This window comes from Stegastes partitus, unplaced genomic scaffold, assembly GCF_000690725.1.
Source record: "Stegastes partitus isolate 25-593 unplaced genomic scaffold, Stegastes_partitus-1.0.2 Scaffold83, whole genome shotgun sequence".
NCBI lineage: Eukaryota > Metazoa > Chordata > Actinopteri > Pomacentridae > Stegastes > Stegastes partitus.
The window spans coordinates 218,600-234,284 of record NW_007577814.1 but is presented as its reverse complement, the minus strand read 5'-3'; positions in this window follow the sequence as shown (position 1 = coordinate 234,284).

The window sequence follows — 15,685 nt, the reverse complement described above, 5'->3', positions numbered from 1 at the left end:
AAGTTTTAATTTATAGATTCACCTGCATTCAAAGTAGAGTCCACAGAAGAAAAAAAACCTAAATCAAACCAGTATTTGGTGTGGCCACACTTGGCCTTTAAAACAGCAACAATTCTCCAAGTTGGACTTGTGCACAAGTGGCAAATTATCCAAGCATCTTGGACAACTTACCACAGTTCTTCTGTGGATTTAAGTTGTCTCAAGTGCTTCTGTGTCTTCACGTAATCCAAGACTGACTCAGTGATGTTGAGATCAGGGCCATACCATCTGCTTCAGGACTCCTCTTTCCATCTCGTCACTACAGATAGTTTCTTTTATAACTAGCTGCTCATCAACATGCTGCAAAAAAATGAATTTAGGACCAATCAGACACCTTCCTGATGGTGAAGCTTGATACACAGAAATCTAAACATCTAGAGAGCCTCAAGTTTTCACAGGTTGCTGGATAATCAACAAATACTTTGGCCAATTTCAGTTTCTATGTCCAAGTAGTGACATCCTGGCACTGACCTTGACTGTTATCTTTCAGTTTCTGTTTCATCACAATGTTTCGAGTTATTTTGGGAACTTTAGGATGCAATGCCACATTCCCAAGTGTGAAGTTTTATGCTGCATATGCCTCATAGTTGGTGTTTATTACGTGTTCATGGCCTCAAAATGTATCACTTTAATATATTGTAGTTTATCTTCCCACTCAGTCTTCTTTCCTCCATCTGATGATTAAAGATGTTTGGCTTAGACTGAAGGTAATCTGCTTCTTGTTCGGAGCAGCCTAAGCTAAGAAGAGAGGATGTAGAAATCGGTTTATGACTGTTTTTCTCTCCACTTTGTTATTAGCTTTGATTTAGGTGGACCACATTAAGACAAGCACATTTAAATGTCAAGCAAAGTTCTTTGCACAGGTGCATTTGTAAGTTATTTGGAACATTGCAGTTACAGGCATCCTACATCGTTGTTTTAATTTTGGGGCCTTTCTAGAGGTTTGGAGGGCTGTGATGCTTTTTCACAGACCAAACAACCACAAAATGAAGTACATCTGTTTCCTTCATCCATTAATACAGCTGCTCTTTTGTGATTAGCCAAACTTTTTGTAAACTTTCAGCTACCTTTACCAAGTTTCTGGTGTTTTCACGAGCAAAATGGAAAAACCTAAACAGGTTGCTGATATTGTACCTTATGAAACCACATATGGCACTAGTCATGCTGATGCAACCTGCAAGAGGTGCAGGTGACAGGAAGTACATGTCACAACATTGCTCATTTACGTCAGAACTCAATCATGTTGGCGAGGCCTAACTTGAACGTGTCGACAATTGAAAAATAGTTTTAACAGGCAAAATGGAGCGAGGAGAGGTTACGTTTTTAAGTGCAACTCCATAAACCCTCTCATCCCCTCCCTCCATGCAACCGGCAACACTCCACTCCCAGCAACACTCTCCTGTTGATGGGAGCGATCTTGCATGTGGTGAGTGAGGAGAGCAAGGACACCATGTGGTTCTCTACTGTGCAACACACACGCCACATGCACACAGACACACACACATTTTATGTACACACCGACCCCATTACCCACCACCACCACCTCCGCAACTGCCCCACATGACCCTTCATCCTCTCCTGAGCTGTAGCAGAGCCCCCCTACACATCAGCGGGCTTCTGATTGACAGGCCGTGAAGATACACCAACATGGTCTCCATTTAGCTCAAGTACCACACCGCCATCACCTCAGACACCCCCCACCCGTCCTCCTCTTCATGTCCCAGGAGAAAACACACTTGAGCCAAAGTGTTTCAGAGCAGGATGTTTCCTGGGGAGAAAAGGTTTCGTCTCGGGTCAGTGTGCACCGCTGTGATGGAGGGTGCTTTTTCACGAGGGGTGTGGGAGGGAGGGGGCAGTCAGCTTATGGTGAGAGGAAAAATGAAGAAGAGGAGGGGTAGTGAGAAATGGAAACAAAGCGTGTGGATGTTTGAAGAAGCGAACCACGGCATAGGTAGGATGGCAGAAGTCTGTGTGTGTGTGTGTGTGTGTGTGTGTGTGTGTGTGTGGAAGCGGGCTAGAAGTGGAAGTTAGGTGAGAGTGTGACGAAGTAGCGGGGTGTCTGGGGGTTAGAGAGTTTGGAGAGATGAGGTGGTGGGGGATGCTGAGGGTGTTTAGTCCTGAGAGGAAACATTAGCAAAGCGAGGAGGAAAAGCTGCCAAATTAACTTCTCACCCTTTCAATCACACCCCTGAGAGTTCCTGCCCCACTTTACCTCTGCCGATCTGGCTCCACTTTTTGGATGAAAGAGTTGTTTCTTTTTTACCCTTCTTTTCTTTTTTTTTTCTTTTTGGCCCCGCACTGTAGAGAAACATCACACCCTCACACCAACCCAAGCGCAACCTTACGACCCTCTACACCCCTCCCCATGCATCTTGTCTTGTTCCCCTAGTTGCACCCCCGTTTCACCCACTGGCCAAAACCGACTACAAACACTAGTTCCGCAGCCAATCGGCTCGCGGGACCCTTCCTCTGCCTCCCAGTTCCGCAGAAGGGCTTCAAAACACGTCCGTCCAAAATTACGGTAATGCATTAAGAATCGAACTCGTACCTTGTTAAATACATCCACTCCCAAACACAGGCCAAAAGATTGAATCAAGCCTCAGAGAAAAGGAGGAGAAAAAAAAATCACTGTGTATCACATCATTCCAGGAAGAAAAAAATACTGCATTAATGTGGGTTTAAAAGATCACCAGAGGAGTGGAGCAGATGGTCTGTCATGACTGGTGCTTTTGTAAAGCCATCCATGTGCATTCAGATCAACCCGCTCCAGCCTGTGCAGCATGATCTGGAGTGTGGTAATACAGTTCAGACCTCTGTCCTCCTCTCTGTCATTCCCTCCCACCCTCCCTGACATTCCTACACAGAACCATTCTGGCCTAATTTGTTTGTATTTGTGCATTTCCCCCCCTCAACCTTCCCCGCTTTCTGTTTTGCCTCTTTTCTTTTCTCACTCCCTCTCTATCATGTAGCAGATTAGGTGGTTGGTTCCTCCTCTTTAGGTCCCTTCAATCTAAAATAGATGATTAGAGTCATTCTGCAAGACAAATGTAACTTTTCTGGACGCTCTAAATCTGTTTAGGCACATTTAATAGTGTCAATTATTGTGGGGCCAGACAGGGGACTTGGGCCTTTCTGTAGTCAGGGCCCTTAATAACATTGGCTACAATGAGAAGCAGATGCTGACCCGCTTGGTCCCTTTGAAAAAAGACATTTGAGTAGCTCTGCTTCTAATTTATGAGCCCCCCTCCACATCTGGAATTCTTTATAATTAAAACATAAACCCCAAAGTTCTACTTCCACCTGTCAAATGTTGAGAAGATGAACATAGTAATGGGCTTCTCCTGCACTGGTGGAGAGATGGAAAGACTGGTTTTGCTTGTTCTTTTTTTTTTTTTTTTAAAGGCAGGGGAAAGGGGCAATAAGGGGGTGCAAAGAGAGGCCTTCTTTTGTGATTGTTTTGCTTTATGGCCAGGTCTGGTGCGCTACATGATTCTCTGCTCTGTAGGTTTAACCCAGGCTGCTGCAAACACATCCGCAAGTGTAACAGAAGTTAATATATTAAACGTGTACTCGGGTTGTGGAAGTGCAAAAATTCACGTGAGCCAAATCTTCTCGGGTCAAAAATGAGAAGAAACAAGAACAAAATGTTGAGCTATTTTTTCTTTTGATGTCTATTTCTTCCTAAGAATCAGGATCAAAGTGATGTGAGACAAAAGCATTACAGCAAGACGGAAACGCAGATTTCCGATCTCACACCCAATGCGAACAGGAAGCATCACGTTCAAGCTTAATAGATTTCCTTTCCATGTATTAGCAAGTAATGAAAGCAAAGGAATGGATTTGCCATGGCTGGTGAATAACATAATTGGCCATAATAGGTTTTGTTCCAACAGATCAATAAGACCTACGTGAGTGAATGTGTGTGCATGTGTACGTGTCCGCGGAGGTGTGTGAGCGTAAAGCCTCTCAGACTTCAAGCTCCCTTCATTAAATCGAATTAAGATCCTGCACCCAGCAGATTAATTTTCTTTGTCTTTTTCCTCTCTTTTCTTCCTTCTCCTCCCTCCTCCTCCTCCTCACACCCTCCTTCTTTGGAGAGCAAGACAAAAGCAGCTGTGAGAGGGGCCGTCGAGCTTGTGGAGGTTGGAGAGTGCAGCTCGTGCAGTTAATCCTGCTGTGAATATGGCCATGAGGACAGCATTCCTTCCATTTTCTCCACTATTACCAGATCACCACAATTAAGTCTTCAGTGTTAACGGGGCAACCAGGCCCAAACAGAGAGCTCATCCGCACAAGCCTCCTGTGGCTACTGCTGGAAATAGGCAGAGGATCCTATGTTTTGATATAGGATGAAAGGTTGCACACCTGTAACTTCTACATAAGCCTACAACAAATACCGTATGCAAATGCAGTGAGGTGCAAAGTAAAGGTCAGCATCCTCTCGGGATCATGCGCCCAACAGGCTCCCTGCAAATCTTCCTCTCCCAGAGATAGCTTCCTCTGTTGCTATACTGTCAGCTGTGATGAAGAGAGTCAACAATGTCTGCAGGTGTGAGGCAGTTAAAACCAGACCAAAGTACTTCCCAACAACAGCATTAACAGCACAGTCTCAAAGGAGATGGAGGTGGGTGTTTCCTTTTTTTTTTAAAAAGAAGGAGGTTACGCTGCTGTCCCGGGGAAACGAAATGAGCACAGTGTGTGACAGGTTTGGGAAAAGAACAGGGCAGTGGGGAGGAGAAAATGAGCTAAACAAGGTAAACGGAGAAAGAGGGGAGACTGTGAGTTGGGAGGAAAAAAAGGGGGATAAGTGGCAGAAAAATAGGGTGAGAGGAGAGCGAGAGAGGGCAAGCTACTACACAGGGAGGAAGAGGGAGCGAGCGAGAGGAGGGCCTCTTTGTGGATCATTGGCAGATAATGGGCTCATTAGGCCCAACGTAGCTTTAAAAGGCTCTGGCTCTCTAAACAAACAGAACAGGCGCTGAGGAGACGGACTTACGGGCCCGACATGGAGAGAGATATAATGAGGCCCTCCGCCCTCGTCCTGCACAGCAAAAGGAAAGCCTACCAACTGGCTGCCCGCTCAAATTCCCCAGTGATCGGACAACCTGCTTCAGCCCTTGTTGCCAGATGGACCTCCTCTGATTCCCTATTAAACTTTGTTTCTATTACTCTGTTTTTTCTTATTTCTTTTTCTTTGGGTATATTTAGAAATGTGTCTTTTTGTACACCTGCACCTGCATGGCTGAGGTTAGTGAGTAAGGTTATGGCTAATCATTGCAGAAGTAACTGCTTGTTATTGGAGTTTAGGTAAGGTTGGGTTGAGCACAAACATAATAAAAAAATTACTCTTCATGGTTAAGAGAAAATGTAGGTGCAGGTTAAGATAGAGGATGGAGAAACAGCTGTCCATACAACAAAAGTCCTGTTCAGTGTTGGGTGAAGACAAGTCTTTGGGAAACTATGGCATCAGCCCACTTGGCCAGAATATATTTAACTTGAAATGTAATTTTCTCCTTTGTTTTCCACTGATTTTCTCCCGCTTTCTCCATCCACCTCTCAGATCCTCTCTGGCCACTTATTCTAGATTATTAGTTCATTACTTGTATTCAGACTAAAATAATTTCATCATCAGAAATTTTCTTCCCACCCAGTTTGCGCATACTGAATCCGGACTAAATCACATTTCAAAGGTGGAGTATGCGATCCTAATCCAATACACCTTTTGTCTAATTTAGCAAATATCTCCTCCCAAGGGAGAGAGATTGGGGGAAACGAGGGCAGTGGGAGCAAGACATCATTGAGGACGTAGTCACAGAAGAGCTTTAGAATATTCTCTGACTGAAATGTTAAAGCAGAATAAGATCTTTTCAAATACCTGAAAACACTAATGTGGCTGTGGATCAGTTTTCAGATAGAGCCTGCCTGGTGTAGACGACATCATACTCTTGTACACAACACTTTGTCTCCCCCTGCTCCACTCGGTGGTTTGGCCCACACACCACCACCACCACCCCAAGTCTTAATCACTGTAAGCAGTTCTGTTTGCCTGCGAGTGGGAAATACTCATATTGACTCATGCATTAGATTGGTGCTCCTTTACAAAGCACCTGGACTTGGTCACCTTATAAAACACAATCAACATCATACTGTATATAATCATTGCTGCATTATTCACTCATTAGGCTCAGCAACCCAGCAGCACCGTCTTCATCCAAGCTCTCCCCAAGGAACAATACTGCGAAGAAACAACCCTCAAGTGATGCAAATAAAATGTTACCGAGAAGTCAGAAGAAATGTGAGCTGGAGTGTTTAATGCTTGTGGTAAAAGGGTGCTGTTCCAACAAAGAAGTCTGTGGGAAACTCAAATTCCTATTAAGCAATTGGGATGTGAGCTGCATTGCCAGAAGGGGATAGGCCTTCAGTTGTGTTCACTCGGATGCCACTTACAGCAAAGAACCATCTCTATTCAGCAATTGCTTTGGTGAATAACATATTCCTTTAGGAGGGCCAAATTGATATTGTATGACAGCACATTCGATTGAAGTGCTCCACTGTAGCATACTATTAGGTACCGCGGCTGTAAGCAATAACAGAGCAGTTTGCCTTGAACTCCTTTGTAATCAACTCAGGGACACGTTAACACAGAGCACGGCTATCCAAGCATTGAAACTGCCACAAGATTTATAGTGAGAAGTAAAGAGGCTGCTGTCTGGTTCTCCAGGAAACCAAAGTATCCTCCACTCCCATTACAGAATGTTTGCCTTTGTTTGCCTTTATTAATACCAATATATTACACCATGAAAAGCAGGAGAGCATTACTTGGAAGGACAGAAGTGGGGATAAAAAATGGAGGTATTGGTAAGGGGGCGGGGGGGCCGAGGTGGATTCTGTTCATCTCCAGCTGCTACCCTGCTCATCACGCTGAGAACTAACATGAAACACACTCACGCTACGGCCTCCTCTCACACACATCTGACATCCATTAAGGATACTGATGGAGGACCAAGCCTCTGAGGGGACTTGCGGTCCCATCTCTCAGCTCCTTTCATAGGAAAGAAAGAAAGGAAGGGGGGGAAGACAAAAAAGATTGAACGAAGGGGATATTTTTGACAACTACAGTCTGGTCCAAACTTGGACTACAATGCGTGTTTTTTCTCCTATGGGGACCCAACCACTTCAACATGTGCATATATTTCTGACTGAGCTCATACGACAAAAAATGCACAATTTAGACATTTTCTATGCAAAACACATTATTTCACCATTGGTATTTTTAGCAAGTTTGACCACCACCAAGAATTTATACTATATTGCTGTCATTGTACCCCAGCAGTAGAAACTGTGAAAAGGAACTTTGAAAAGGTGGGTCACTGGAGCAGTGACATAAAATGACTGCTTTTCCAACGACCAACGCATATAACCAAACATGATGTGGTGGTCCTAATCTACTTCAATATACCAGGTAAAAATATTTAAGTAGGCAATAAACAAAAAACATAAATAGACAGAAACTGCACATAACTTCAAACAGTTTTGCACACTCTGGAGCATAACCTTATTTGATGAGTCCCCAGGCCCTTCTGTAAAAACATTCCAAAGCTGTCCGTGGGATATGTCTATTCCCTGGGTGCTTTTCGCTACTCAGATAAGTCAACCCTGACAGTGTGAAACATCATCCGAAAACACTGAGGATTGGCCAAACACATGTAGGTCTCCACTCAGGACCACAGACATCCTGAGGGCAGAGCAATCATCTTGTAAATGACAGCCAGATCTAAAGAGAAACTTCACTTATGGACAGCGTTTTAGGCATCACCTTCGTGCTTATACAAGTTTTATCATGGTAAATTGTAAAGTGCTTTTATCCAAAGCGCTTTACAATGTGTTTCTCATTCACCCATTCACACACACATTCATACACCAATGGCGACAGAGCTGCCATGCAAGGTGCTGCCTGCCATTGCGAGCAACTTCGGGTTCAGTGTCTTGCCCAAGGACACTTCGACTGTGGAGGGGGATCAAACCGCCAACCTTGCGATTGGAGGACAACACGCCCTACCACCTGAGCCACAGCCGCCCTCGGAAGACGGAGTAACAGGCAGATGATCCGAAAGCCAGACACTGACAAAGGCAACTAAAACGTTTGCCTACATATAAACTCAAGTGTACATTAAGTGAATGGTTTGGTGTAATGGTAAACGTGCTCATCTGCTTTTTCGCTGAGAGAACTAAAAACAGATGGAAAAAGTTCACGAACTTTGCTCAAAGGTAAACAAATCCACCAAGCAGCATCTTTTAAGTTCACCAATCAATGTGCAGTATTAGAATAGCATAAACCACACAAAAAACATTCAAAGAAACTATCCATTTGTTTACAGGAGGTGTTTTTTGTTTTTTTTTTTTTTTTTCAGAATACTGTCAGAAAGCAATGAGACAAAACTCCAGGAAGTCACTGTATCCAGCCAAGAAATAGTCCTGTGGCTAACAATCTGTTACCTTTAGACAGCAATACTTTCCCTTGCTGTAACCTTAAGACTAACATACACTGCATTGTATATGACAGTGAAGGAGATCTTCTTATTAAACTCTCAGCAAGGAAACAAATAAGCATATTTTCCAAAATGTCATTCCTTTTTATATGCATCTGTTGCAAAGAAGACAAGTTTAGCAGATGAAAAAGAATGTTATATATGAAGTGTGTGGATTCAAGATGCTACCACTGGGAGAAATAAAGATAGAAAAGGTGTCTGTCCAAACAAAGTAACGCAAGTTCCTTGTCTGATGTGTTTAAAGCTGAGTGAGAGGAACATCACCCTGCTGTCTGCTCTGCTTGTTTACTTCAGCATGTTGCCCCATAGGGCCACCCCACATGGAACCCCACACACATCGACCCACAGCCCACAGCACAGTCAAACAGAGGGATAAAGAGAAGGATAGTGTGAAAGAGAGGAGAGGCACACCTCATTAATCTTCCTGACACTTTCCTCTCTATGGCTGTCTGTTTTACCAGCAAGTTTACTTTTACGTGGAGGTGAAAGTGACAGATACTCAAACGGCTGCCTTAAAATGCAAAATGTTCAACGTCACCCACAAGTAATAATTTACACAGTTTGTAATTTACTTGCTGTCTAATTTTCTGAACTCTTCCATGCCCTTTGCATTGCTCTAGTCTCTTAAAATGAATTCCTAATATGTTTGGACACATACTCCTCAGTCTCCTGGCTAGCATGGTGAAGAGGGGGGCTGGTCTATTATGAAATGCTGTGACAGCACATCAAAACTTAACCTGACAAGTTTCATTGTCTAAAGATGGCCTTTCACGAAATGCACTGACTCACTCACACCAAGTCATTTTACTCAAGTGAAAGAGTTCTGTCTGTAGACACAAACCAGGCAGGCAGACATATAAAAAGGTGTAGCATGTCTTTTTGTTTTCTGGAGTTGTCAAAAAATCTTTCAACAAAGTGGTGGACATTTCGGGAAATATGCACCGTCTAACAAATAGTAAGATGAACGTGAATAGTAATTACAATGAGGTTTAAAGGCAGCCAACGGACACTGTCAGTAGTCACTGTGCCTGACCAAGAAATAGTCTGGAACATAACTCCTCTTAAAGCCACAGCTTGTTATTTTCACTCATTGTTTTTAGCAGATTAAACACACAAGATAAACCATGTTAATTACAGAGCTTGAGAGGTGCTGGCAGGCAGATTTTTACTAATCTTTGGGTAGAGCCAGACTAACTGTTTCCCTTTGTTTTCAGCCTTCATGCTAAGCTAAGCTAAGGATTGCCTGGCCCCAAACTAAAACTGGAACGCACAGCTATGAGAGTGGTTGTGATCTTCCCATCGATAGCTCAGCTACAAAGCAAATGAGTGCATTTCCCAGACTGTCACACTATTCCTTTAACCTTTCTTGCGTGCAATCTGCTTATGTTTTGAAAGTCTTTTGTCTTCGCAATCTTTGAGTCACTAACACACACAAAAGAACAATAGACTTGATTAGTAAAATGTCTCTACAGGAGGATCACATTGTAATTTTAAGAAAAAAAGACTTGTTTTTCTTGACAAGCTCACATTTGCTCATGCAAACAAATGTATTGACAGCAGCCAGACAGCACCCCATCCCAGGTCAGGCTCCAGTGCGAAGGGATACCAGACTTGTGAATTGTGGCAGGGAGCCTGAATGACAATGGGACTGGAAGCCCTGGAGGAGATCGTTTGGGGCAGCGGGACCAGGAAGCGGCTGTCGTGTGCTGGAGTCAAGGCCCCCCAATCACCCACCTGAAGCCTGGAGTCCAGACAGCCGGGGGGGAGTTGGAGCCGCTGGCATGACCTCGGCTACAGGCTGCAGGGACGGAGGATCCCCAGACAGATCACCCGGGGCTGTAATGTTTCCCTGCTTTAAGCCCTGCCCTGTTGATGACCTACATGTACCCCTTCCCTTCTATTACATTTCATCCAAAAGCAGCCTTGTTAAATTCCCCTCCATTTTCCTCAACAACGACCAGCTCCTTCTCTTCAGGACCCCGTTGACCGCATCCACCGATCCCCACCTAAAAAAACTGCTGGGCTTTGGTTTAATCACCCCTGGATATAGGTGGAGGAGTGTGGGGGTGGAGGCGAAAACCACACATTACATCATGTATTTACTTATCCAGGGTAGCTAGCGAGTGACATGGAGAGTGGAGCTGGGGGTGAAAGGTGAAGGATTCAGGAGTAAATGAGTCATGACCAAAACCAAAGGGTTGGATTCTGCGGACAAGGTTGCTTAAACACCAAAAAAAGGTACACAACACCTCCACAAAGACGTTGACATATCTGTGGTTGGAGCGTAAAACTTTTCACCTGAGGTTCACATGATTGCTACAGACAAATTTCTAAACTAATCCTCAGAGACTTCCCAGATGTACGCGTCTTGAACATAACACCATAATGTTTCCCAGAATACAGAGTAAGCACTTTGAGATTATTTGCTATTAATGACAACAATTAGGGGCTCAGGCTTTTGGTAGCCTGCCAACTACTGTTTCAACATTTTTTCCTTCCTTGCAAGTGGAATTTGAGCTCTCTAAATTGCTTCCCTTTAGTAACAATGCAGTAAACACCCTCCAATCCCCTCTCAACCATCTGCGCATGGTCAACATCACCTCAGTAACTGCTAGTGACATGTGCCGCAGATTGGCCTTGTAGTGCATCCAACTGCCCCACCTTAGCGAGGTGGTGCAGTTCAGAGAGACCAAACAGACCCCGAGAAGGCAATCTGCAGACTGTTCCATTTACTGTGAGTGTGGGATTTTTTTTTTTTTTTTTCTTGCAGAAAGGGATCCTTCATCTTGCTGCAATGGGTATCCAAGAGAGGGTGAAACAGAGGTAAGAAAGAATGAAGAAAAAGGAAAGTAAAAAGAAAACAGTATGAGGATAAAAGTAGGGATGGATTTCCATTCGTTTGTCTACCATGTCCCAGCAACCCTTGCCTGTGTGTTGGAGCAGCAATGGCTCGCGCGGAGACATCAAGCACATTCCAAGAGTCGGCCCAATTACGGGCAGATGAGGGGCAGTTCTCTTTGTTTAAGAACAAAGCCAGAAGTGACACAACTGGTCTTTAAAGGGAGCTCTCACAGCCACGGCTTGGGGTGGGAGGGGTGGGGGGGCAAGTGGGTAGGGGAGGTGACCAGCTGGTTATAAATATCTATTTGGTCAGTTACTGGAAGGAAAATTTGCAGTTTGTTTGTCATCCACTCATCCAGGTGGTGGGCCTGGTGGTTGCAAAACATCAGAGCACACAGAGAAAGAGAGAGAGAGACAGAGAGAGAGAGAGAGAGAGAGAGAGAGAGAGAGAGGCCAACCTGTTGGAGTGTGACTGCCAGAAAAGAGGAATTTGACTAATTCTTATATGAAAGCCACATGTCATCCTCCAGTGTAAACCTGCAGTGAGAGAAAGCTCTTGGCAAGATTGCGTTGCAAATTTAACCCAGTAACTATTCTGGTCATACACATTAGATATTACTGCAATGTGTATTGGTCTTGCACTCATAATTACGTAATGTTGGAGCAAATGTTAATGACTATCACCTGGAAAATTACAGTACTAGAATGCTCATGCTGAGTTGATTGAGATTATGGAAGATGTCCATAAAGCAACTTTTTAAACAAGCGAAAATAATGAAACAATTTTCACATGATGCCTTTACTATCAAAACTATGGACTGTAATAATAAGCTTGTTTGAGCTACAGACAGTAAAGACTTGATGGGGTGACTCAACTTTTCCTGGTGCTAGGTATTACATAAATCTATGTTTTGAGTATCAAACACTATTTTCCCATACATACTAGAAAAGTGCCTGTATAATGTTTCAGGCTGCTTACCTTTGAGTCGGTTAAAACGTTTTTGGTTTTGTTTTTTTTTAAGGTGACAGGTTTCCAGGATAGACATAAAGTATCAAACCATCCACAGAAACATCACAAACACTTCTCAAATGTCCATTTATAAGTTCAGCATGTTCTAAACTGACATCATTTCAACAAAATACAGCTGTGTTGTATGCTGCTTCCACATAATGCCTTCAGAAAATCCAAAGCTCCTCCGGAAGCTAAGTCTTTGTGAAAGACAACTATTTTTTTTTTTTTTTTTTTTTTACAACCACCTTTCAAGCCTACAGGGGGTGTGAATTTGATACTAAAAAGACAGAGTTTGGGTGGAGTAACACTTTAATAACGCACATTGTGCAAGTAGTTGTTGATGGCCAGAAGCACAGAGTATTGGACTGCAGAGGGGCGGGACGAGCTTAAAGTTTAATTCCCACTCTGCAGTAAATTAGAACACAGCAGGGTAATGTCTGTTTATTCCAAATACAGCTGCCTGGCCCTCTCTCCTATCTCTCTCTCTCTCTCTCCCTCTCTTTCGTTCCCCACAGACCAAACCACGGCCCCGGGATCACCTGGACCAGCAGTATACACACAAGTACCGCTGCACAAAAACACACATGCACTTGCATAAACAAACAAACAGGCGCATGCATACATGCACGCATATTCAGAGATATAAACACAAACTCACACTGCACTCGCACACAACGATGTAAACATGCTGATTAGTGCTGTAACAGATACTTTACGAGTAGATTTTGAAGTTCAGCGACACCAAAGACTCTGGAATGACATTATGCAGAGGGACAAATACGCTGAGGTTATTTGCTTCATTTTAATTTTCATTATAGGGGCTGGTGTAGTGATCTGGACTGTATCTTACTGTCAGTTTGTTTGTTATTTTTGTTGTTTTTTTTAAAGGAAAATGAGGAGTCTGTAAGAAGCAATTGGCACAGAGGTGTACTTATTTTCTTGTTTTAAATGGTGTGGCCTGAAACTGTATCTATTACTTTGTCCACCCCCATGACAACAAATGCGTTTAGAACACAAACTGAAGATTGGCCCTCCTCTAAAAGTAGCAGGCCAGCTGGGTTGTTGGTGTTTCCTTTAAAATGAGTAGGTCTTTGCTGACCTCTAGTGAGAGGACGAGTCATTGCACGCTGTGAGAGATAAAAAGGCCAAAAAGTGACTGCTAGCCATGTGTGCAACTATCCTTATGTTCTGCTTTTTTTTCTTTTTAACCTGCTTTGTGCTCAACAGAAGACTCAATCTACCTGTTTTTACTGTGTGAAATAAAGGATCAGTTTAACTCATACAATGCAGTTTTCCTCTTGCCAAAAAGTGACTGCAGCCCATTATGGGACTGAAATGTTAGCATGGCCTCAAAATGGCTTCATTTCATTCATGACGGTCATATTTTAAAGATTATAGGGCCTCGGATCATTGCAAAAGAATACCTATACAACATTGGTAAGATAAACAGAAACTTAGATAATACTAATCAAAGTACTTTATTGTAAATGTTACCAAACAAATGCAGCTCAAACAAATACACATAGTGATGGCCGCACTTGCATCCATCCCAGTCATAAATGTTGGGAACCACATTAACCCTTTAGGGCCTCTCGGGCTTTATACAAAGAAATAGTGTGAAACAATGCACTCATCATGAAAGAATATAGTGATGCTGCACATCAAGTTACACAGCAGAACCTGGGCTACAAGAATATATAAGCCATTTTACATGCCCCAAACACAACTCAAACACCAACTAAATGAATGCTCAAATATGGAAATCGATATAGCGCCACCAAGTCAACCCACTCGCCACATTTCTGGCTTCAGCTCTTCGGTCCTGTATGCAAAACGCACAAACAACCCCTCAAACTAAAGCAGACAGTCCACAGATTCCAAACATATCAATCAAAGCTCTCTAAAATCAAGTTGTAAGTTGTAAAATGTCTCTTACCTTCGCTGTTTTTCCATTACAAGCGTTCGGTAAATCCACAGCGGAATCAGTACTACTTCCTGTGTTACACTGAAATCATTCCGGGCGTCTTTTTGAAGACTCCGTTAGCAGAAGGGAGCTACTAGCTCAGCAAGCGGCTCGTCTACAAGATGGCGTTCTGCTGATTCTGATTGGCTAAAAGTGCTGTCAATCTCATTTTGGTGGCTATTGCTATATTCTATTGGCTCTAACGATTCGAAGGCGGTAACAATCACCGAAATCGACCAATCCATGACGGAGATACAGCCTTACGTCACCACAGGAGCTTCACAGCAGTCTGATTAGCATTAGACACAGGACGGGTAACACAGACAGCGGTCTGGTTGGATTTTTTTATTTTTTTTTAACTAAAAAAAATAACTGCTGTATTTGATTGTATTTCACTTGTATTTCCATTAGTGAAATACAAGTGAAATATATATAGTTAGTACATAAAAAAATTCAGATGGTCACAAGTGTGCCAAAATGTGCCAAAGTGTGCAAAAATGTCACCTCGCCTGAAGTGTCTGGACTAAAAACTTTTAAAAACTGATTTTGTTGTGCTTCACTTTATCAGAGTCAACCTTTGCAGAGAGAATGTTCACATATTGTGCTATGATTTGGGAGAGATTTAGAGCTGCAACTGGATCATTCCAAAGAGAACATTATCCTGAAAGTGCTTTTTTTTTTTTTTTTTTTAACCTGAATTTTTGTGTGTGTGTGTGCCATCTACATTTACTTTTAACCAGTAATATATATACTGATATTTACACATCTGAACACATCTTACAAGTGTTCCTTTAATTATGACACAAGAATTATTCAAACAGACCTTGTGGTTGCAGAGATAAACTGTTTTTATTATGGGTATGTAATTTTCGAGAAAAGGCCTGAAAAATAGCTCAGGACTTAACAGGTTAACCACTTTGGTTTAGGTTGAAACACTTTACTCTCATATTGCACATGCAAAATCACATGAACACATAATTTAGCATTTCAAACAACACACTCATTATTTAGCCTTTGTTGAAGCACTTAAGTTATCGCTGTAGCGCACATTTAGCTAACTTATGTATGTTCAGCAATGTTTTTTTATTTTAAGTTGTGCTAACCTTTTCTTTGTTTCCCCAGTGCTGGGGTATCCATTCTTGGGCAGCTGTGGTCACCTGGCTGGCTTCAGGCAAATGCTGCCACCTGGGAGCACCAGGCTTTTATACCTGAGCTGCCAATCAGACCACACCAAGTTCCTGCCACCTCAAGGGGTGGACTTGGTTTATTTGATTTAAATAT